Source organism: Rhinopithecus bieti, unplaced genomic scaffold (assembly GCF_001698545.2).
Source record: "Rhinopithecus bieti isolate Rb0 unplaced genomic scaffold, ASM169854v2 scaffold_28163, whole genome shotgun sequence".
NCBI lineage: Eukaryota > Metazoa > Chordata > Mammalia > Primates > Cercopithecidae > Rhinopithecus > Rhinopithecus bieti.
In genome coordinates this window covers 1,508,724-1,533,626 of record NW_016813718.1, presented here as the reverse complement: position 1 = coordinate 1,533,626, position 24,903 = coordinate 1,508,724, and the positions used below count along the sequence as shown (strand labels likewise).

The window sequence follows — 24,903 nt, the reverse complement described above, 5'->3', positions numbered from 1 at the left end:
AAATAATACGGCCAGGTACAGTGGCTCACACCTGTTAAGCCCAGCACTTTAGGAGGCCAAGGCAGGAGGATCACTTGAGCTTAGCAGTTCAAGATCAGTCTGGGCAACATGTCAAAACCCTCTCTCTACAAAAAATACAAAAATTAGCCAGGCATGATGGTGCGTGCCTGCAGTCCCAGTTACTTGGGAGGCTGAGGAGGTGCACCTGAGCCCAGGGTTGCAGTGAGCCATGATCACACCACTATATTCCAGCCTAAGCAAGAGTAAGACCAGTCTCAAAAAACAACAACAACAAAAAAGATTGTGACCATTATTATTATTACTACAAACCATCTCTGAGCTCAGAGTCTTCCATTTACAAAAGGAGTTCAGTTCAAGTCCAATTTAAAAACATTCTAAAAGAAAGTAAAAAGTATGCCCAACTAGAAGAGCAATCACCACAATCGAGTCAGCAGCAGCTTAAATCAGCCTTAACAACCCCAGGAGTGCCACAAAAGGAAAAGTTACCCTTCTTACTCGAAGCCTTCGGATTTAAATATACAAAGCATTTCCAATCACATTTCTAACAGGCATGTACAATGTAATAACACGAAGCACAATAAAAATTTCCAACAAGCTGCACATCAACAGCCGCTTCATTACCTAGAGTCTTTCATGTCCTTATAAGAGTTTTTCTCCACAACAATTGGTTAAATGGGAGAAAAAAAGTAGGGTTTTTTGAAAGAAGAAAACATGATTTTTTTCTTACACACTTTATCTTACACAGAAAAAATCTATACCATTCGTACCTCTTTATCTTCCAACCTAGATCAATAATAAATTAAAACACATAATTGAACACTTATTCAAGTTCCAAACATCTTTCTATAAATTTACATACTAATTCATTTAATTCTCACAACTGTATGCAATAGGTTCTGTTATGATCCCCACCTACAAATGAGGAAACTAAGCTAAAGAGAAGTAACTAGCGGCCAAGTGCAGTAGCTCATGCCTGTAATCCCAACACTTTGGGAGGCCAAGAACAGCAGACTGCTTGAGCCCACAAGTTCAAGACCAGCCTGGGCAATGTGACGAAACTCCATCTCTGCAAAATTCAGAAAAAAAAAAATTAGCCAAGCATGGGGGCACGCGCCTGTACTCCCAGCAACCTGGGAGGCCAAGGTAAAAGGGTTCCTTGAGCCCGGGAAGGTTGAAGCTAAAGTGAGCTGTGATTGTGCCACTGCACTCCAGCTGGGCGACACAGAGACTTTGTCTCAAAAAAAAAGAGAGAAGTAACTAAACCATGTCACACAGATAATAAATGACAGGTTAATAATATTTACAAGGCTGGCCAGGCACAGTGGCTCATGCCTATAATCCTAGCACTTTGGGAGGCCGAGGCAAGCAAATCACACACACACACGCAAGGCTGGGCACAGTGGCTCATGCCTGTGATCCCAACACTTTGGGAGGCCAAGGCAGGAGGATCACTTGGGCCCAGGAGTTCAAGGCTGCAGTGAGCTATGATCACACCACTACACTCCAGCCTGGGCAACAGAGTGAGACTCTTCTCTGTAAAAAAAAAAAAAAAATGTACAAAGTAGCTGTGGTGGCACACACCTGTAGTCTCCCAGCTACCTGAGAGACTGAGGAAGGAAGATCACTTGAGCTCAGGCTTCAAAACCGGCCTGAGCAATATAGTGAAACCCCTCATCTCAATATATAAATAAATAAATTTTAAACAAACAAAATACATGTACTCACTGACTAAGTCACACCTTGAATCACGCCTGGGATTCATGGATGTCCCTATACAGCTACAGTCAATGTGTGTGTTAATTTTTACGTTCCTCACTTGATACCACTTTGTTTCCTGATGCTCACGTTTGGATGGCCATTTCATTAGGACATGTGGCAGGACGAGGATAATGATGAATGAAAAGTTCACTCTCTCAAAGTCATTGGGATTGGCCACAGAGAGCTGGGCTCCTCCCACAATTTTTAAGGGGCTGCTATTATTCTGTTGGATCTCTTTTCTTCCTGCAATCACCTCCACCTTTGCTTTTCACACTTTCCCTTAGCACACAGGAACAGGGGGCTATCACCCTTGCCTGAGGAATCTGGCTTCTGCCTCCTAAACACAGTTTACCCTCTGTGGTTCCTCTGTCCTCTGTTTTGGCAACAGAGGTACCAGATCCACATTCTCTCTTTATTGGGAAACAGGGACTGATGACCGTCTACAAAGAAACAACCAAGTTTCTGACTGCAACTGCAAAGACAACAATACCTGTCCTGCTAAGACACGGGCTATCCATCATACATAAATCTCCACCAAAGTGTGTTTCTGTGAAAAATTACAGGCAATTACTATAAATAACCCTTATCTTCTCCTACTCCTTTTGGCATAATTCAATATTCAACCCAAATACATGACTTAAGTGCATCCTAGTGTCTGCAGTGTAGCCTGAGGTACTGTCTTGCAAGGAGCTCTGTTCCGCTAGTGTCAGTTTGTAGGGACAGACTCTAAAACCTCAGAAAGAAGCAACATAGGAGACCCCATTACTTAAAAAAAAAAAAAACAGAAGAACCTCAGGAAGAAACAGTTTTGATATTATGTCATTGTGGTAGGCTTCTGTTTCTTAAACTTTTAGAGATGAAGAACTGAGACCATTCAACATATGAGAGAAGACAGAATGGCCGGACGCGTGAAATCCTAGCACTTTGGGAGGCCAAGGTGGGTGGATTACCTGAGGTCAGGAGTTCGAGACAAGCCCAACCAACATGGTGAAACCCCGACTCTACTAAAAATACAAAATTAGCTGGGCGTGGTGGCACGTGCCTGTAATCCCAGATACTCGGGAGGCTTAGGCAGGAGAATCGCTTGAACCCGGAATGTGGAGGTTACAGTGAGCCAAGATCGCGCCATCGCACTCCAGACTGGGCAACAAGAGCAAAACTCCGTGTCAAAAAAAAAGAGAGAGAGAGAGAGAGAAGACAGAATGGTATTATGGTATTATGACCCCCCAAATACCCAGCCCCATTCACCATCGGCCCAAAGCCAGTTCCGCCCTGCTCCACACCCTCATCTACTTCCGTCATGTCTTATTTTGAAATAAATCTCAGATTGTGCATTTATCCCAGAATCCTTTCTCACCCTCCCTGCCTGGCAAGTCAACTAATGTGCACTAAGGAGGCAAGAAATGTACATGGCTTCAGTCTGAGTCTCCTGAGACAGGTCACTTGTAGCCAGGATGATGCAATGTCCTGGAGTCAGGATGTGATGACATATTAACTTGGATGTGGCTGTAAGCCCATGGAGCCCATTAATTCATTCATCATGCAACAAAGCTCATGAGTGAGTGCCTACTGTATGTCAGGCCACAGAGAGGTGTATAAAGATAAATTAAAGATAGAACTTAAGCATAGTTATGTAAGATGTCATCAGCTGGGTGCAGTGGCTCACGCCTGTAATCCCAGCACTTTGGGAGGATGAGGCAGGCAGATCAAGAGGTCAGGAGATGGAGATCATCCTGGCTAACACGGTGAAACCCTGTCTCTACTAAAAATACAAAAAATTAGCCAGGCATGGTGGTGGACACCTGTAGTCGCAGCTACTCAGGAGGCTGAGGTGGGAGAATGGTGTGAACCTGGGAGGTGGAGCTTGCAGTGAGCCGAGATTGCACCTCTGCACTCCAGCCTGGGCAACAGAGCAAGACCCCATCTCAAAAAAAAAAAAAAAAAAAAGATGTTATCACTGGGGAAACCAGATGAAGGGTAAAACCGAACTCTGTGCTATTTTTGCAACTTCTTGTGAGTGTAAAACTATTTCAAGCCAGGCAAAGTGGCTCACATCTGTAATCCCAGCACTTTGGGAGGCTGAGGTGGGAGGACTTCTTGAAGCCAGGAGTACAAGACCAGCATGGACAACATAGCAAGACCCCCATCTCTACAAAAAAAAAATAGCAGGCATGATAGCACATGCCTGTAGCCCTAGCTACTCAGGAGGTGGGAGAATTGCCTGTACCCAGGAGTTTGAGGCTGCAGTGAGTCATGATTGTACCACTGCATTCCAGCCTGGGCAACAAAGCAAGACTCTGTCTCTAAATATAAATAGGTAAATTAATTAATTAATAATTGTTAAATCATTTCAAAATAAAAGGATTTTAAAAAGAAGATAAAACAGACTGAAAGTTTGCAACCCAGCAAAGGTTAAGATATACCCTCCCTAACAACAAACCTATCCTTAAAAACTCAAAAATAGAATGTAGAAAGTAATAAAAGCTATAATTGATGTGTATTAAGTTCAGAAGAAGATAAGTTTTTCTTCATCTGGGAGATGACGGAAGGCTTCTTTGAGAAAGTGGCAGTTTAATTTGGCATGGAAAGACCAGCACAAGCAAAATCAGCAAAGTGCCAGATACCTGATGAAGTGAAAGCAATTACATTTAAAAAGTTAACAAAACAAAACACGGATGTGAGCAGATGCCCTACATAGATTAAACAGGTGCGCGACACTGGGCCACTGCCCAGTGTTTTAGGCTTCCCCTAAATGGAAAGGCAAGTGAAGAAAACAAAAGGCACCTCGAAATCTCTTACTACAAAAAATGGCCACTCTGACTATTCCTTTGATTTTCTTAACTGATAAAAAGGTAGACATCATCATCTAGGAGCTAATTTACATAAAGAATTTCATCCATCCCATGTATCAGTGTTTGTGTTCATTACCCTCTAATAGAGGGCTTGGGTTGAACCCGCTCCGTGGACAAATCAGAGGTATTTCTGTGTGTGCCTTGCCTGAGGCTCTTGAGAGTCAGAGACATCATCTCTTTCTGACTGACCCAGAAATCAGGATGCGCTTCTCTTCACCAGAGCCAGGGAGTGTTTTTTCAGAAGACCACCCTGCTGTAGGGGACATATACATACAGGCAAAGGGATCAAAAATCTGTGGTTCTGACACTCACTGCTAAAAACTTTCCAGAGATGACAGCAGCAGAAACTCAGGCCTGACATCACCGGTGGTCCCCAGTCCCACACTCTCCACTCTGGGTGGGCCCCCTTAATCTTCAGGTGCCACAATCCCTTCCTGCACCTTCACCACTACCCCAGCATACAAGTATTTGCTTAAATAATGCTACAAGAAGATCAATCTCAATAATCTACTCCTATTCCATATATGACTGCCACGTGGGTTCTATTCCTTTTTTATTTAACTGGCAATTCATTAGTAAAAGAATTATGAGACTGGAAAGGATATCAAGATCTACCTCTTCGGCCGGGTGCGGTGGCTCAAGCCTGTAATCCCAGCACTTTGGGAGGCCGAGACGGGCGGATCACGAGGTCAGGAGATCGAGACCATCCTGGCTAACATGGTGAAACCCCGTCTCTACTAAAAAATACAAAAAACTAGCCGGGCGAGGTGGCGGGCGCCTGTAGTCCCAGCTACTCGGGAGGCTGAGGCAGGAGAATGGCATAAACCCGGGAGGCGGAGCTTGCAGTGAGCTGAGATCCGGCCACTGCACTCCAGCCTGGGCGACAGAGCGAGACTCCGTCTCAAAAAAAAAAAAAAAGATCTACCTCTTCAAACAAGATCACCTTACAAAAGTGATAACAATTCTTTTATTTAATAGTATTTTACCATTTTGCTTCAAGATAGTTTTATCTACGGAACAACTTGGGAAGATGAATTTCAACAAATGATATTTTAATTTTTTGAGGTTTCAATATTTTATTCAAGTTTTATTTTAAGTGATGTTAATTACAGCACTTGAAGGGGAGGATCTAATTCCACACAATATGAAAGACTCTAAAATGTACCCATTAAACTGCTAAAAAATAAATTGAGTGGTGAGAATGCAACAGAAGTCCAATTTAGATTCTAAGTGTTGTCACCATGTGATTACAATCACACAACCTCTCCCCAGCTTATAGCTAGAGCTCCTGGAAGCTATTTCATACCCTGGTGCGAGGGCAAAAAAGCACAACACAAGAAGGAATTCAGTACTGAATTACTGGCTTCATCAGATCCAGCCTCTCCACCCCAAAATGGTACAACAGAAGCAGCTGTCACGCCCTGCAGACCTTTTGGTATAAGAGAGGTGATGAAAGACTGGGATGGAAACAGGTCATGAAGATCTATCTAAAAAGGTCCCTTAACTGGGTGCGGGGGCTCACGCCTGTAATCCCAGCACTTTGGATCACTTGAGGTCAGGAGTTAGAGAACAGCCTGGTCAACATGTTTAAACCCCGTCTCTACTAAAAATACAAAACTTAGCAGGGCATGGTGGCATGTGCCTGTAATCTTAGCTACTGGAGAGGCTGAGGCACAAGAATCACTTGAACCCAGGAGGCGGAGGTTGCAGTGAGTTGAAATCACAGCACTGTACTCCAGCCTGGGCGACAGAGTGAAACTCTGTCTCAAAAATAAATAAATAAAATAAAAACGTCTTTGTCAGGTGAATTTGTACACACCATGATGCAATGAGCCTCTCATCAACTGGGGTTAGGAAACCAAGGTTCAATTATCAGAAAGTTAGAGTTTCATTCATTTATTCAATACAAATTTACAAAGTGCCTATACATAATCAGCTTCTACTTGCAGCCATTTCTAGATTTTTTTAAAACCTGGCATCTCTAGAAGGGCTACCAAATTCCCCCCAAGTCTACAGCTAAAAGGACCTTTTTTGGAATTGGGTTTCTTCTGTATCTCTGAAAAGGTAGCACTCATTTTGAATCATCTTTAACCTGGAGGTCTAGCATGAAATTTAGCAATACTTGCATCTCAGATATATGTTAAAAGATACATTAAATTCTGAAGGTAGCTATCCTGCAAAATAGTTAAAATTAAACAACTGTACAGTATTCATTTGTGCTTGAAATTCTAGTTCTAGACCAAGCTCATAGCCACCAGCATCGACGTTCTTGCCATCCAGCTGAGCTGACAGCATCAGCTTGATACTTGGCTTTATGATCCGAGTCTATCCTAAACCTGTCAGGCTAGGGTTGTACACTTTAGCCAAGAAGCAGGCATCAGGGTCCATCTGATACTTGCCTGCTGTTCTGAAGTGAGTGTTACTGTTTCCTGATGTCCAGGCAAGCTTAACAGCAATCTCTAACTTCTTATTCACCTCTGGGAAATAGAGGTGCCAAACTCTGCCCAGTCATTCACATAAGTATGAAGCTGGAATTCATCAGTCTTGTAGCCATGAGTAAAGTTCCTCTGGGTCTCTTAAAACTCTGCGGTCTCAAAATTCATCCGGTAGCCAGCCAGTCAGCCCTCATTACCCAGCACTACAGCACCCCAGATTGAAGGTCCAGCGATGTCGAAATCCACAGTGCAACCCAGGTTGATATGCTCCTGCCTATAGCGGGTTTTGATTTTAGCATTTTTCCCCCCAGTGTTCGGTGAGAAGTGATGAATCGAAGCTCAGCTTCAGTCCACAGGCAAGCTGATCCTCCATGCAATCTTGGTGCCCAGCGTGTGGTGTTTCATTTCTCCGTAATCGTCAGGCCATATCTGGTCCATCTGTACTTGGTTCGCAGGCTGCCAGTCATCTTGGTGGCCTCAGTGTTGGGCTGAGCCTGAGTTTGTAAATTCCAATCCATTCTCAGATTTTGTTTTCAAACCAAATTTTATTAAGCCAAATCCATAGCTCTTGGTGAACACATCCCTGGCAGATTTGCCAAGTTCAGCTTATGTGGGAGGCATAACCATCTTCTGCTCAGAGGCGGTGGCAGCGGGCTCAGTGGTGGCGGCGGGCTCGGTGGTGGCTGCAGCGGGGGCTGCCTCAACAAATGACATTTTTGAAAAGTGAGATAGTTCATGCTGATATCATTATTTGCTATTTCCTAACCACAGGCAACTAATTTGTCCAGTGCTCAACTCAGATTATTTTTACTTAACTAGGTACTCACTGCAAACATCAGGACAATGATACTTGTACGCTCAAAAAGTTTCCAATATGCACATTAAAACAAGTTGCCCAGGTTGGTCTAGAACTGCTGGCCTCAAGTGATCCACCCGCCTTGGCCTCCCAAAGTGCTCGGATTACAGACCATGAGCCACTGAGCCCAGCCAAAACAAAAGATTTAATCAAAGTAGGGATATTTCAAAGTATCTAGCCTACAAGGTCTTCCTGAAACAATAAGCTAAGTGTTTTAGTCTACAGTCATGAATACAAAAATATTCGCAGTACTAAAAGCAGCAATACTCAAATAATCCTAGTACTGAGGTATTGCTGACTCCTAACTCTCCACAGATAAGAGCTAAAATTCATGAGTTATCATCCAAGGCTTCAGATCTGCCACTCTCCGCCTTGTACCATCTGCTCCAACTAATGGAAAGTAACACAGTCCCCAGTCTTCTCATGCCTCTTGCCTTTGCACATCTACCCTCCCTTCTTAGAGGCCAACATCAACCAGGCCTTCGAGTCTGAGCTCAAGCATCACCACCCCAGGGAATCCTTATCTTAGGTCCACTAGCATGGCTGAGTTTCTCCCTGGTGTTCCTACAGCAGCCAGTGCTTATCTCTAGCAGTGCACATAGCACATCGTGTAGTGGTTGTACATTTAGCTGTCTGTCTCTCCAGCTAGGAAGCAAGTGGGACTGTGTGTCTTTAAAAAAACAAAAACAAGCAGCCGGGCGCGGTGGCTCAAGCCTGTAATCCCAGCACTTTGGGAGGCCGAGGCGGGCGGATCACGAGGTCAGGAGATCGAGACCATCCTGGCTAACACAGTGAAACCCCGTCTCTACTAAAAAATACAAAAAAAAACTAACCGGGCGAGGTGGCGGGCGCCTGTAGTCCCAGCTGCTCGGGAGGCTGAGGCAGGAGAATGGCGTGAACCCGGGAGGCAGAGCTTGCAGTGAGCTGAGATCCGGCCACTGCACTCCAGCCTGGGCGACAGAGCAAGACTCCGTCTCAAAAAATAAAAAATAAAAAAAAACAAAACAACAACAACAACAACAAAACACTATATTGCCTAATCATGGCACTTAAGAGGTACTCAGAAAATACGTTGTTGGACTAAATTAATGGTACAATAAATTTTATCGTTAGAGAGTTCAACTGTTTTATCAGTCTAATGGAATATTTAGGACAAAATGATATATTTGGTGTACAGATTTAAAAAATAACAATTAGAGATAATGCATTACTATCCTTACTTCATACCACACACAAAAATTAATGAGAATGAGTGTAGTACTAAATGTAAAAGTGAAAATTTAAGATTTTGTTTTTTAAGACTATTTAATTTCTTTCCTTTTTCCTTCCTTCTTTTTCTTCCTTCTTTCCTTCCTTCCTTCTTTCCTTTCTTCCTTCTTTCCTTCCTTCCTTCCCTTCTTCTTCTTCCTCTTTTCTTTCTTTCTTTCCTTCCCTCCCTCCCTCTTTCTTTCTTTCTTTCTTTCTTTCTTTCTTTCTTTCTTTCTTTCTTTTCTTTCTTTCTCTTTTTTTGAAACAGGGTTTGGCTCTGTTGCTCAGGCTGGAGTGCAGTGGCACGATCACGGCTCACTGCAGCCTCTACCTCCCAGGCTCAGGTGATCCTCCCACCTCAGCCTCCCAAGTAGCTGGGAATACAGGTGTGCACCCTCACACCCAATTAGTTTTTGTATTTTTAGTGGAGATGGGATTTTGCCATGTTGCCCAGGCTGGTCTTGAACTCCTGGGCTCAAGAGATCCACCCACCTCAGCCTCCCAAAGTGCTGGGATTATAGGAGTGAGCCATTGTGCTCAACCTATAAAGATTTTAGAAGAAAACATAGGAGTAATGTTTGTGACTAAGAAAGTAGGCAAACTTTTTTATATATAGCACAAAGAGTAGTAATTATGAAGGAAAATACTGATAAATTAGACTTCACCAAAATTTAAAACTTTAGTATAGTAAAAGACACCACTAAGAAAATGAATAGGCAAACCAGAAATTAGAGGAAAATATTCACAACATATTTATCTGACAAAGGACTAGTATCCAGATTGTACAAAGAACTCCTAAAACTCAATAGCAAAAATAACCCATTTTTTTAAAAAATAGGCTATTTGGACAAACATTTCACATAATAAATTATGTAAAAAGCCAGTAAGCTAATGAAAACAATGATCAACTCTTTGCCATCAGAGAAATTAAAACCACAATGAGATATTACTACACTCCAGACAGAATAACTAAAATTTGCAAACCCAGTAACACCGAGTTTGTGAAGTAACTGAAACCGTATATAGTCATACACCACATAAAGACATTTCTGTCAACAATGGATCATATGTACGACAGTAGTTCCATGAGATTATAATACTGCATTTTTACTATAACTTTTCTCTGTTTAGGTATGTTTAAATACACAAATAGGCCAGGCACAATGGCTCACACCTGTAATCCCAACACCTTGGGAGGCCAAGGTAGGCAGATCATCTGAGGTCAGGAGTTCGAGACCAGCCTGGTCAACATGGTGAAATCCTGTCTCTAACAAAAATACAAAAATTACTCAGGGTGGTGGTGCCTGCCTGTAATCTCAGCTACTCGTGAGGCTGAGGCAGAAGAATCATTTGAAATCAGGAGGCAAAGGTTGCAGTGAGCCAAGATCGTATACCACTGCACTCCAGCCTCAGTGACAGAGACTCTGTCTCAAAAAAAAAAAAAGAAATACAATACACAAGTATTTACCACTGTGTTATAACTGCCTATAGTATTCAGTAGATTCTGCATAAGTTCGTGGCCTAGGAGCAACAGGCTACACCATACAGCCTAAGTGGTGAGGTATGTAGCAAGCAGTACCATCTAGGTTTGTGTGAGGATGCTCTACGATGTTCACAGAGCAAGGAAATCTCCTAAGCATCTCCCGATGTTATGCGACTGTATACTCTTGGTGGGAGTACAGAATGGTAGATTGGTACAAAAGTTAATTGTGGTTTTTGCCATGAGGATTAGTGGCAAAAACCTCAAATACTTTTCCCTTTTTTTTTGAGATGGAGTCTCGCTCTGTCACCCAGGCTGGAGTGCAGTGGCACGATCTCAGCTCACTGCAACCTCCGCCACCTGGGTTCAAGTGATTCTCCTGCCTCAGCCTCCTTAGTAGCTGGGATTACAGGCATCCACCACCATGTCTGGCTAATTTTTGTATTTTTAGTAGAGACAGAGTTTCAACACGTTGGCCGGGCTGGTCTCCAACTCCTGACCTCAGGTGATCCGCCTGCCTCGGCCTCATAAGGTGGTGAGATTACAGGCATAAGCCACTGCGCCCAGCCAAAAACAGACCTTTTATAAAACATAAAATACATTAAACCACTCCGTGAAGATAATTGTGAAAATTTAGGTGAAATGGAAAATTTCCCAGAAAATGAATCAGACCAAAATTTGCAGTTTTGAATAACTGGAAAACGGAATGGTCCTACAATCATGAAAAAAATTGAATTTACACTTTGACATCTATTCACCAACAGATGCACACCAGGTCTAGATGATTTTACAGGCAAGTTCTATCAAATACCAAGCATGAATAACCCCTATTTTATACAACACTATCCCAAATAATTTAAAAAGCAGTCACCAGCTCATTTTAAAAAGTCAGTGAAAGGCCAGGCGCAGCAGCTCACGCCTGTAATCCCAGCGCTTTGGGAGGCCAAGGTGGGCGGATACCTTGAGGTCAGGAGTGCAAGACCAGCCTGGCCAACATGGTGAAAACCAGTCTCTACTAAAAATACAAAAATGAGCCAGGCATGGTGGCACATGCCTGTGATCCCAGCTACTCGGGAGGCTGAGGCAGAAGAATGACTTGAATCCAGGAGGTGGAGGTTACAGTGAACTAAAATCATGCCACTGCACTCCAGCCTGGGTGACAGAGTGAGACTCTGTCTCAAAAAAAAAAAAAAAAAAAAGCGAAATCATGGCCAGGTGTGATGGCTGTAATCCCAGCACTTTGGGAGGCCAAGGCAGGCAGACTGCTTGAGCCCAGGAGTTCAAGACCAGCCTGGACAACATAGCAAAATTCTTATCTCTTCAAAAAATACAAAAATTAGCCAGGCATGGTAGCATGCACCTGTAGTCCTAGCTACTGGGGAGCTAAGGTGGGAGGATCACCTGAGCCTAGAGAGGTTGACGCTGCAGTGAGCCATTATCATGCCACTGCACACCAGCCTGGGTGACAGAATGAGACCCTGTCTCAAAAAAAAAAAATAAATAAATAAATAAATAAATAAATAAATAAGTTACTGAAATCTTGATACCAAACCCAGACAGTATAAGAGAGAAAAACTGTAGGCCAATCTCACTTAGAAGCACAGATGCAAAATTCTACATAAATTAGCAAATGTGATCCAAAATGCATTTTAAAATAAAATAAAAGACAAGAATGCCAGCTGTCACCATTTCTCATCAGTACAACTCTAGAGGGTTTAACCACTGCAACAAGACAAAAGTATTATAAAGGTTGCAAAGACCGTCTTTATTTCCAGATAGTATCACTGTCTACATTACAACAAAAATAGACCCTTTGAATTATTAGAATAAATGAAAAGTACAGGTGCTCTTTGACATACAATGAAGTTAAATTCCAATAAACTCATCATAAAATCAAAAAATCTTAAATTGAACCATCATAAACTAGGAACAGTCTATACTGCTACAAGTAAGATGAAGGTACAAAATCAACTGTACAGCTATATCAGCAAAAGGCAGAAATTGTAATTTTTATAAAGGATATAATTAGCAATAGCAACACAAGTTATAAGGCACCTAGATATAAATCTAACAAAAGATATAAAATAATTTTTAGATGAAAATCATAAAACTTTATTGAAAGACATTAAAGAATAGTGGAGTAAGTGGAATTATATACTATGTTCATGGATAATAAAACTAAATAATGTAAAAATGCCAACTCTCAGGCTGGGCACAGTGTCTCACGCCTGTAATATCAGCACTTTGGGAGGCTGAGGTGGGTGGATCACGAGGTCAGGAGTTCAAGACCAACCTGGCCAAGATGGTGAAACCCCGTCTCTACTAAAAATACAAAACAAAAAAAAGCTGGGCGTGGTCGCAGGTGCCTGTAATCTCAACTACTTGGGAGGCTGAGGCAGACAATTGCTTGAACCTGGGAGGTGGAGGTTTCAGTGAGCCAACATTGTGCCACTGCACTACAGCCTGGGCGACAGAGCGAGACTCCATCTCAAAAAAACAAAAAAGCCAACTCTCCAAATTAATCCATAAGTTTAATGCAAAAAATTTTAGTGTAATGTGATCAAAATTCCCAAGAAGGTTTTCATGGAAATTAATAAGCTGGTTGTATTTCAGTAATTAAGACAGTATAGTGTTGATGCTGGAATTAATAGGATGGTGGGCTGGGCCCGGTGGCTCACACCTGTAATCCCAGCACCCTGGCAGGCCGAGCCGGCTGGATCACCTGAGGTCAGAAGTTGGAGATCAGCCTGACCAACATGGGGAAACCCTGTCTCTACTAAAAATACAAAAATTAGCCAGGCGTGGTGGTGCGCACCTGTAATCCCACTCACTCAGGAGGCTGAGGCAGAAGAATCACTTGAACCCAGGAGGCAGAGGTTGCAGTGAGCCAAGATCGCGCCATTGCACTCCAGCCTGGGTAACAAAGCAAGACTCTGTCTCAAAAAAAAAAAAAAAAAAAAAAAACACAGGATAGTGGACCTAGAAGTAGATCCACATGCCCAAAGAAACAAGATATATGGCAAATAAGGCTCCTCGGATTAGTGAAGTACATACTGGACTATTCTGTAGTGCTGAGGAAAGTGTTATCCACATGAATAAAATTAAATTCCTCACATAAATAATTATAGGTGGACTAAAGACTCAATTTGAAATGTAAAAGTAAATTATTTATAAATATATTTAAAACTTGAAAGAAAACATAAAAGAATCTTTATGATCTTGGAGACAATATTGGATGTTTTCTCCGATAAGTTAAAAATCACACCAATCATAAAGAAAACAATTGATAAATTTGTCTGTTAAAATGTACAGCTTCTTCCTTTTGCCGCTTGACTGCTGCCATGATGGGTCGCATGCAAGCTCCCAGGAAGGGCCTGTCCCAGTTGGCTCTGCCCTATCTCTGCAGCATCACCACTTGGCTGAAGCTAACATCTGATGAAATGAAGGAGACTTACAAACTGGCCAACAAGGCCTGACTTCTTCACAAATCAGTGTGATCCGGAGGGACTCACATGGTGTTGCACAAGTACATTTTGTGAAAGGCAATAAAATCTTAAGAATTCTTAAGTCCACAGTGAGCTGAGATCCGGTCACTGCACTCCAGCCTGGGCGACAGAGCGAGACTCCGTCTCAAAAAAAAAAAAGAATTCTTAAGTCCAAAGGACTTGCTCCTCATCTCCCTGAAGATCTCTACCATTTAATTAAAAAAGCAGTCACTGTTCAAAAGCATCTTGAGAGGAACAGAAAGGATAAGGATGCTAAATTCTGTCTGATTCTGAGTTTGATTCACCATTTGGCTTGATATTATAAGACAAAGCGAGTCCTCCCTCCCAATTGGAAATATGAGTCATCTACAGTCTCTGTCCTTGTCGCATAAATTTGTCTATGTACTCAAGCAATAAAATAACTGTTTAATTTTTTTAAAAATATACAGATTCTATACGCCTCAAAACACCATAAACAAAGTAAAAATACCAGCCACAGTCAGAAAGATATTTGCAGTCAGGCATGGTAGCTCATGCCTGTAATCCAGACACTTCGAGGTCAGTACAGGAGGACTGCAGGAGTTCGAGACCAGCCTGGGCAACACAGTAAGACCCTGTTTCTACAGATATTTTAAAATAAATAAATAAAAGAAGATATCTGCAATGTACAATCAGTACCTAGGATGTATACCATTAAGAAAAAGAAAAGTCAGGATCAGGCGCGGTGGCTCACAACTGTAATCCCAGCACTTTGGGAGGCTGAGGCAGGCAGATGGCTTGAGCCCAGGAGTTTGAAACCAGCCTGGGCAACATAGTGGGACCCTGTCTCTACAAAAAAAAAATACAAAAATTAGCCAGGCGTGGTTGCGTATGTCTGTAGTCCCAGGTACTCAGGAGGCTGACGTGGGAGGCTGAGGCTGCAGTGAACCATGGTCACGTCACTGCACTCCAGCCTGGGCAACAGAGCAAGACCTTGTCTCAAAACAAAAAAAAAAAAAGTGGGAGGGGGCCAGGTAGGGTGGCTCTCACACCTGTAATCCCAGCGCTTTGGGAGGCAAAAGTGGAAGGATCGCTTGAGGATCGAGATCAGCCTGGGCAACACAGTGAGATCCTAACTCTACAAAAAATGTTTAAATTAGCCAGGAGTGGTGGTAAATGCCTGTAGCACCAGCTACTTGGAAAGCTGAGGCTAGAGGATCACTTGAGCCCAGGGCTTCAAGGCTGCAGCGAGCTATGATCATGCCACTGCACTTTGGTCTGGGCAATAGAGTGAGACTGTCTCAAAAAAATGTGTGTATATATATATATACACACACATGTATACACACACACACATTCACACACAAATTTGGACACAAATGTCTATAGTAGTCATAATAACAAAAAAGTAAAAACAATACAAATATTCAACTGATGAGTGGGTAAACAAAATGTTGTATAACCATACAATAAATTATTATCCAATCATAAAATGAATGAAATACCACATGGATGAATCTTGATAATAAACTAAGTGAAAGTAGCCAGACACAAAAGGATCCATGTTGTATAACTGTATTCATATGAAATGTCCAGAATAGGCAAAGCCATGGAGATAGATAGCAGATGGTTGTCAGGGTATGCGAGGAAGGGGAACAGGGTATGACTACTAACAAGTAGGTTTCTTTTTGGGGTGATGAAAATGTTCTGGAATACTGATGATAGTTGTACAATGTAGTGCATATCATAAAAGCCACCAAATTGCATACTTGAAATGGTAAATTTTGTTATGTGAATTATATCTCGAATTTTAAAAAAGGAATAGACAATACAAACAACATGCAGACAAATGTTTTTAAACATTTTGCTGATCAAATGAAGCCAGACATGAGTCTGGGTGCAGTGGCTCATGCCTGTAATCCTAGCACTTTGGGAGACTGAGGTGGGAGAATTGCTTTAGTCCAGGAGGTTGAGGCTGCAGTAAGCCATGACTGCACCACTGCACTCCAGCCTAAGTGACACAGCAAGACCTTGTATCTCAAAAAAAAAGAAAAAAAGAAAAAAGAAAAAAGCAAGATATATTTCATATCTACCAGATTAGCAAAGTGTTAAAGTCTGACGACATGTAGAAATGGCAAGGATATTGAGCAACAGGACTTCTACTCACTACTGTTCAGAATATAAATCAGAACTACTCTGGAGAGCTATTTAGCAACATCGAGGAGAGATGTGCATACTTTTCAATACAGCAACTCCAATCCTAGGTAGATGCATTAAAGAAAGTCTCCTACATGTGCACTGAGACATGAACAAAATTATCCATTGCAGCACTACAGTAATAGCCAAATTTCTATGAACAAAAGAACAAATAAATCAATGCCCACTACATTACAGTTAAAATGCAAGGGCTACAGCCATAGAAATCAAACATGAACATGAAGTTGAACTAAAAAGGCAAGCTGCGGACTCCATTGATTATACCATTTATAAAAACAGTTTATGTAAAACAATGCTATATTTTGAGTACATAATCATGTATTAAATGTATTCTTAAGTATATGGGAATAACATCAAAGTCAGGAGAGTGTCACTTTCTGTGGAAAATGAAGGGATTTCAGTGGGAAAGAGGTACTTAGTACCTTGAGTACCATGAGTCCTTTTGAGACAAGGACTCATGCTGTCGCCCAGGTCGGAATGCACTGGCACGATCTCGGCCCACTGCAACCTCTGCCTCTGGGGTTCCTGCGATTCTCCCACCTCAGCCTCCCCAGTAGCTGGGGCTACAGGCATGTGCCAACACACCCGGCTAATTTTTGTATTTTTTGGTAAAGACAGAGTTTCACCATGTTGCCTAGGCTGGTCTCAAACTATTGACCTCAGGTGATCCACCCGCCTCGGTCTCATCTCCCAAAGTGCTGGGATTACAGACTCAACAATATTTTTTGAGACGGAGTCTTGCTCTGTCGCCCAGGATGGAGTGGAGTGGCACAATCTCGGCTCACTGCAAGCTCCGCTTCCTGGGTTCATGCCATTCTCCTGCCTCAGCCTCCCGAGTAGCTGGGACTACAGGCACCCACCACTACGCCTAGCTAATTTTTTTCTATTTTTTAGTAGAGACGGGGTTTCACCGTGTTAGCCAGGATAGTCTCCATCTCCTGACCTCTTGATCTGCCCACCTCAGCCTCCCAAAGTGCTTGATTACAGGCGTGAGCCACCGCGCCCAGCCCTCAACGATATTTGTAATGTTCTGTTTCTTGAATTGGGTAGTGGGTAAACAGGTGTTCATTGTGTTATCATCTATTGTTTTTATATGCCTGAAAGACTTTATAATGACTTTTATGCATAATTTCCTCTTCTACCTTTGTAAAACATGTGTTGGGTTTTTTTTGTTTTTTTTTCTGTTGTTGTTTTGAGACAGAGTCTTACTCTGTGTCTCACTCTGTCTCCCAGGCTGGAGTTCAGTGGCACGATCTCAGCTCACCATAACCCCGGCCTCCCAGGTTCAAGTGATTCTCCTGCCTCAGCCTCCTGAGTAGCTGGGACTATAGGCACGCACCACCATGCCTGACTAATTTTTGTATTTTTAGTAAAGATGGGTTTTCACCATGTTGGCCAGGCTGGTCTCTAACTCCTGACCTCAAGTGATCTGCCTGCCTCAGCCTCCCAAAGTGCCGGGATTACAGGAGTGAGCCAGCATGCCTGGCTGTAAAGCATACGTTTCCTTTATTTCACAGATTGATTTGTTCTGCTTCTTAGGTTTTTGATAGATGTAGTCAAGAAAACACATTTTGATTGGCATAAGGAATTCGGTTTTAAATGTTTAAATTTTGCTTTATTTTCAATACTTATATTAGAAAAAATCTTCAGAGCATTTGCTGTAATGGCTTAGCACCAACATTTAAATAAATTATTCAGGTTAGGCCGGGCGTGGTGGCTCATACCTTTAATCCCACCACTTTGGGAGGCAGAGGCGGCTGGATCACTTGAGGTCAGGAGTTCGAGACCAGCCTGGCCAACATGGTGAAACCCCGTCTCTACTAAAAATACAAAACTGCCGGCCGGGCGTGGTGGCTCAAGCCTGTAATCCCAGCACTTTGGGAGGCCGAGGCGGGCAGATCACGAGGTCAGGAGATCCGACGAACCATCCTGGCTAACACGGTGAAACCCCGTCCTCTACTAACAAAATCAAAAAACTGAGCCGGGCGAGTGGCGGGCCGCCTGGTAGTCCCGCTACTCGGGAGGCTGAGGCAGGAGAATGGCGTAAAACCGGGAGCGGAGTTTGCAGTGAGCTTGAGATCTGGCCACTGCACTCCAGCCTCGGGTGAAAAGAGCGAGACTCCGTTTCAAAAAAAAAAAAAAAGAAAAAGAAATACAAAACTTAGCTGGCGTGTGGTGGCACACACCTGTCAGTCCCAGCTATTTGGGAAGGCTGAGGCAGGAGAACTTGCTGAACCCGGGAGGCCAGAGGTTCGTGAGCCAAGATGCGCACCACTGTACTAGCCAGCCTGGGGGAACCAGAGCGAGACTCTTTCTGAAAAAAAAAGAAAAATTATACAGGTTGATTGAGAAATAGGGACAATTTGTTTAAAAGACCATTGTATATCGGTACTGTCAGCTAATAAACTTAATTTTGGGCCGGGCGCCGGTGGCTCAGCCGTAACTCCCAGCACTTTGGGAGGCCGAGATGGGCGGATCACGAGGTCAGGACGCGCGCATCCTGGCTAACACGGTGAAACCCCGTCTCTACCTAAAAATACAAAAACTAGCCGGGCGAGGTGGCGGGGCGCCTGTATCCCAGCTACTGGGAGGCGTGAGGCCGGAGAATGGCGTGCACCCGGGAGGCGGAGCTTGCAGTGAGCTGAGATCCGGCCACAGCACTCCAGCTTGGGTGACAGAGCAAGACTCCGTCTCAAAAAAAAAAAAAAAAAAAAAAAAAAAAAAAAAAAACTTAATTTTTAGTCTTTCTAAAAGGCTGAAAATTATGCTTTTTCACTTACTTGGTTCCAAATGACATCATTAACGAATAAGCATCAATTTAAAGCCAATTTGGCCCTTAATTTGATCCTTGAGATGTGACTCAAAGTTCCCCACACATCATTACAAAGATGGAGGCTGCTGCCTGCACAAAAGAAGGAGTTTTCTGGGCTTGGGCGGTGCTCATGCCTGTAAGCCCAGCACTCTGGGAGGCTGAGGTGGGTTGGATCGTGAGGCTCGGGAGTTCAAGACCAGCCTGGCAACTAGGGGGTGGGGAAACTCCATCCTCTACTAAAATACCAAAGACTTAGCTGGGTGTGAGACCCATGCCTGTAATCCAGATACTTGGGAGGCTGAGGCAGGAGACATCGCTGCAAACCTGGGAGGTGGAGGTTGCAGTGAGTCGAGATCATGCCATTGGCACTCCAGCCTGGGCCGACAGGGCAAGACAACAATCTCAAAAAAAAAACAAAAAGGGCCGGCGCGGTGGCCCAAGCCTGTATCCAGCACTTGGGGGAGGCCGAGACGGGCGAATCACGAGGTCAGGAGATAGAAACATCCTGGCTAACACGGTCGAAATCCCGTCTCTACTAAAAATACAGAAAAATTAGCTGGGCGAAGGTGGCGGGCGCCTGTAGTCCCCAGCGTACTCGGGAGGCTGAGCAGGAGAATGCCGTGAACCCGGGAGGCGGAGCTTGCAGTGAGCTGAGATCCGGCCACTGCACGCTCCAGCCTGGGGGCAGAGCGAGACTCTGTCTCAAAAAAAAAAAAAGAAGAAGAAATGGAGTTTCTGCCAGGCAAGGTGGCTCACACCTGTAATCCCAGCACTTTGGGAGGCCAAGATCAGTGGATGACCAAAAAAAAAAAAGTAGCCAAGCATGGTGGCATGCACCTGTAATCCCAGCTACTTGGGAGGCTAAGGCAGGAGAATCACATAAACCCTGAAGGCAGAGGTTGCAGCGAGCCAAGATCGCACGATTACATTCCAGCCTGGGCAACAAGAGCAAAATTCTGTCTGGAAAAAAAAAAAAAAGGCTGGGTGCAGTGGCTCACATCTGTAATCCTAGCACTTGCGGAGCCAAGGTGGGTGGATCATGAGGTCAGAAGTTAGAGACTAGCCTGGCCAATATAGTGAAACCCTGTCTCTACTGAAAATACAAAAATTAGCTGGGCATGGTGGTGCGCACCTGTAGTCCCAGCTACTCAGGAGGCTGAGGCAGGAGAATCGCTTCAACCCAGAAGGCAGAGGTTGCAATGAACCAAGATCACACCACTGTACTCCAGCCTGGGCGACCGAGCGACACTCCATCTGAAAAAAAACAAAAAAGAAAAAAAGAAATGGAGTTTCCGCCAAGCCCACAAGCTCTGTGATCTGACCTGGGCCAATTCCCCTTGGCCACATTAAGTCAGTCACTGGACTTCTCTATCACCTTGCCTGTAACCTAAGATACTAATAACCTAAGAGGGTTTTGTATGAATCAGACAATTTATGTCACTGGTGGGCATGAGTGGGGAGTGCCAAAATATTTATTTCACCTACTCCCATCAACACACATAAGGAACTGTGCACAATGCAAAGGTGCTCACAAGATGGCATGTAGACTGTGGTCTTACTGTTTCAGAGAGTTTCATTTAAATGGAAAAAAATGGAGGTGTTTCCATTTTTCTTCCAAATGCATTATGATATCATATTATGCAAACATATCCTTAAGGATCACAAATAATGACTCATTATAAGTAAACGAATAAAGGGGTGGATAAAATTCTGCCATGAAGTCTCTTATAAGAAGAATTTTATAAAAGTCAAAATCTTGGCCGGGCGCGGTGGCTCAAGCCTGTAATCCCAGCACTTTGGGAGGCCGAGACAGGCGGATCACGAGGTCAGGAAATCGAGACCATCCTTGCTAACACGGTGAAACCCCATCTCTACTAAAAAATACAAAAACTAGCCGGGCGAGGTGGCGGGCGCCTGTAGTCCCAGCTATGGGAGGCTGAGGCAGGAGAATGGCGTAAACCCGGGAGGCGGAGCTTGCAGTGAGCTGAGATCTGGCCACTGCACTCCAGCCTGGGCGACAGAGCGAGACTCCGTCTCAAAAAAAAAAAAAAAAAAAAAAAGTCAAAATCTTAATGCTGGCTGGGCACAGTGGCTCACGCCTGTAATTGCAGCACTTTGGGAGGCTGAGGTGGGTGGATCACTTGAGGTCAGGACTTTGAGACCACTCTGGCGAACATGGCAAAACCTCATCTCTAATAAAAACACAAAAATTAGCCAGGTGTGGTGGCATGCACCTGTAGTCCCAGCTACTCGGGAGGCTGAGGCACAAGAATCGCTCAAACCCAGGAGGTGGAGGTTGCAGTGAGCCAAGACTGCGCCACTGCACTCCAGCCTGGGCGACAGAGCAAGACCCTGTCTCAAAAAAAAAAAAAAAAAAAAAAGCTTAATGTTATCTCCAGGCTTTTCAATATTATTATCTAGGGTTTAAATGCTTCCTTGGTATACTGTCCCCACCTATAAAGCTAGAGTTACTTAACATGTCAATTGGGGAGCTGCTGCCCAACCTGATGCCCCCTTGCTGACCATCCTTATCTTCTGACTCTTGGTGACACTATTTTGACTTAGTGACCTATAGTAGTGGGATCCCACAGCCCTTTAGTGTGCTATAGCCCTGGCTATAGCACACTAAAGGCACAGTGGTCTCCAAACTTTCTGCTGATCCCTGAAAGAATTTAGAAAAACTATGTATCCTGTACATTTTTATTCTGTATATTGCAAAGGATGCAAATTCTGACAAATGCAACATTTAAAAAATCAAACTGCAGTGGCTCATGCCTGTAATCTCAGCACTTTGGAAGGCCAAGGCAGGCGGATCATGAGGTCAGGAGATCGAGACCATCCTGGCTAACACCATGAAACCCCATCTCTACTAAAAATACAAAAAATTATCCAGGCATGGTGGTGGGCGCCTGTAGTCCTAGCTACTTGGGGGGCTGAGGCAGGAGAATGGCATGAACCCAGGAGGCGGAGCTTGCAGTGAGCCGAGATCGCGCCACTGCACTCCAGCCTGGGCAACAGAGCAAGATTCTATCTCAATAAATAAATAAATAAATAAATAAATAAATAAATAAAACTGGCTGGCTGCGGTGGTCATGCCTGTAATCCCAGCACTTTGGGAGGCCGAGGAGGGCAGATCATGAGGTCAGGAATTCGAGACCAGCCTGGCCAACATGGTGAAACCCCATCTCTGCTAAAAATACAAAAATTAGTAGGGTGTGGTAGCATGCACCTGTAATCCCAGCTACTGGGGAGGCTGAGGCAGGAGAATTGCTTGAATCCAGGAGGCAGAGATTGCAGTAAGCCGAGATTGTGCCATTGCACTCCAGCTCTGGGCAGCAGAGCAAGACTTCATCTCGGGGGGGAAAAAAACTGTTTGGCCAGGCATGGTGGCTCATGCCTGTAATCCCAGTACTTTGGGAGGCTGAGGTGGGTGGATCACCTGAGATCAGGAGTTCAAGACCAGCCTGGCCAACATGGTGAAACCCGTCTCTACTAAAAATACAAAAATTAGCTGGGTGTTGTGGTGCATGCCTGTAATCCCAGCTACTCAGGAGGCTGAGGCACAAGAATCGCTTGAACCCAGGAGGCAGAGGTTGCAGTGAGCCAAGAGGGCGCCACTACACTCCAGCCTGGCAATAGAGCAAGACTCCATCTCAAAAGAAAAAATAAACAAATATATTTTTAAAACTGTTTTGAATCCAAATGTTATGTTTCGATATACCTACCAACTCTAATTTTTAAAAATATATACTAATCTTTAACAGAAAATTTACATTGCTACTTTTTCTCATATACTTTGTATTTCCATTCTGCTTCCCCCACTTAATTTTGCCCTGATACATTTTTTAAACATTTGTCAAATTTTACCAAATCTCACACTTAAGTTTTATACACTACATATAATTTTCACCTAAAAATTTTTGTTGTAAAACAAAAAGAGAATTAAATATGGACAAATTAAAGAGAACACATAAAGCGGAATTCTTTTGTTCTGATGAATCCTTTGAAAGCAATAGGTTTGGGAGGAGCCAGCCTGCCTTACTCCAGTGGCAGCTGACCCAATGTACACGGATTTCTGCAAACTAATCATAATTAGACCAGGCTACATAAGGGCAAGGAAGCTACCTTATTTTCTCTCTTCTCATTATTGTGTCCTTAGCACACAGTACACAGGTGTTCAGTATATTTGCTTAACAAACTTCTACAACCGAGGTTTAAAAGGACCTACTATATTTTTATACTTGAAATTTTATAAACACCCCATTACCTTTCTCTGCAACAACAACAAAAAAAATAGGCTTACAATTTAACTGTTTCAAAATTTCCTGTGCTACTGGGTGCAGTGTAGTCCCAGCTACTTGAGAGGCTGAGGCGGGAGGATAGCTTGAGCCAGGAGTTTGGTGATACAGTGAGTTATGATCATACTACTGTACTCCAGCCTGAGTGACAGAGCAAGCCTCTGTGTCTTTTTCCTTTTTTTTCTTTCCTTTTTTTTTTTTTGAGATGGAGTCTTGCTCTGTCACCCAGGCTGGAGGAGTGCAGTGGTGCGATCTCAGCTCACTGCAACCTCCCTCTCCCAGGTTCAAGTGATTCTCGTGCTTCAGCCTCCTGGGTAGCCGGGATAAGAGGTGCACACCATTATACTTGGCTAATGTTTTCATTTTTTTTGTAGACACGGGTTTTCGCCAGTTGGCCAGGCTGGTCTCGAACTCCTGGCCTGAAGTGATCTGCCCACCTCAGCCTCCCAAAGATCTGGGATTACAGACATGAGCTGCTGTGCCCGGTCTGAGACTCTGTCCCTTAAAAAAAAAAAAAAAATTCCTGTGGCTGTAAATTGTGTCAAATTTTTTCATTAAGTTACCACTCCAAGTATTAATAGGATGTAATTGATCAAAACATGAATATTACAAAATTCAGTATAAAATTAACAAAATAGGGCCAAGTGCACTGGCTCAGCCTATAATCCCAGCACTTAAGGAGGCCAAGGTGGGTGGATCACCTGAGGTCAGGAGTTTCTGAGACTAGCCTGACCAACATGGTGAAACCCCATCTCTACTAAAAATACAAAATTAGCCAGGTGTGGTGGCACATGCCTGTAATCCCAGCTACTTGGGAGGCTGAGGCAGAAGAATCACTTGAACCTGGGAGGCGGAAGTTGCAATAAGCTGAGATCGTGCCATTGCACCCCAGCCTGGGCAATAAGAGTGAAACTCCGTCTCATATAATAATAATAATAATAATAATAATAATAATAATAATAATAAATAAATAAAACAGTAAAATTCTATTGAAACCATTTTTAAATAAAATAAGTACAGTTTTTTTAAAAATTTGCAATTATTCATGTCTCTTCATCCATTACAAATTTTACAACCAGGCTGGGCAGTGACTCAAACCTGTTATCCCAGCACTTTGGGAAGCCAAGGTAGGACGATCGCTTGAACTCAGGAGTTCAAGACCAGCCTGGGCAACAAAGAGAAACCCAGTCTCTACAAAAAATAAAAATACAAAAACTTAGCCAGGTACAGTGGCACAGGCCTGGAATCTCAGCTACTTGAGAGGCTGAGGTGGAGGATTGCCTGAGACCAGGAGGTTGAGGCTGCCTTAGGCTGAGACCATGCCACTGTACTCCATCCTGGACCACAGAGCGAGATCCTTCTCAATAAAAATTTTAAAAAACAAAAAGTTTTGAGACAGAATCTTGCTCTATCACCCAGGCTAGAGTGCAGTGGCACAATCTCAGCTCACTGCAACCTCTAC

The 24,903-nt window shown here is 43.5% G+C and overlaps 1 protein-coding gene and 2 pseudogenes across 1 annotated transcript in view; 1 reads left to right on the top strand and 2 right to left on the bottom strand.

Moving 5' to 3' along the window:
* KCNG3 (potassium voltage-gated channel modifier subfamily G member 3) overlaps positions 1-24,903 on the bottom strand; it is a 61,904-nt gene that overhangs the window by 16,786 nt on the left and 20,215 nt on the right. The window lies entirely within an intron of this gene.
* On the bottom strand, positions 6,801-7,693 carry LOC108513205 (voltage-dependent anion-selective channel protein 1 pseudogene; annotated as a pseudogene).
* Positions 13,995-14,527, top strand: LOC108513233 (40S ribosomal protein S13-like; annotated as a pseudogene).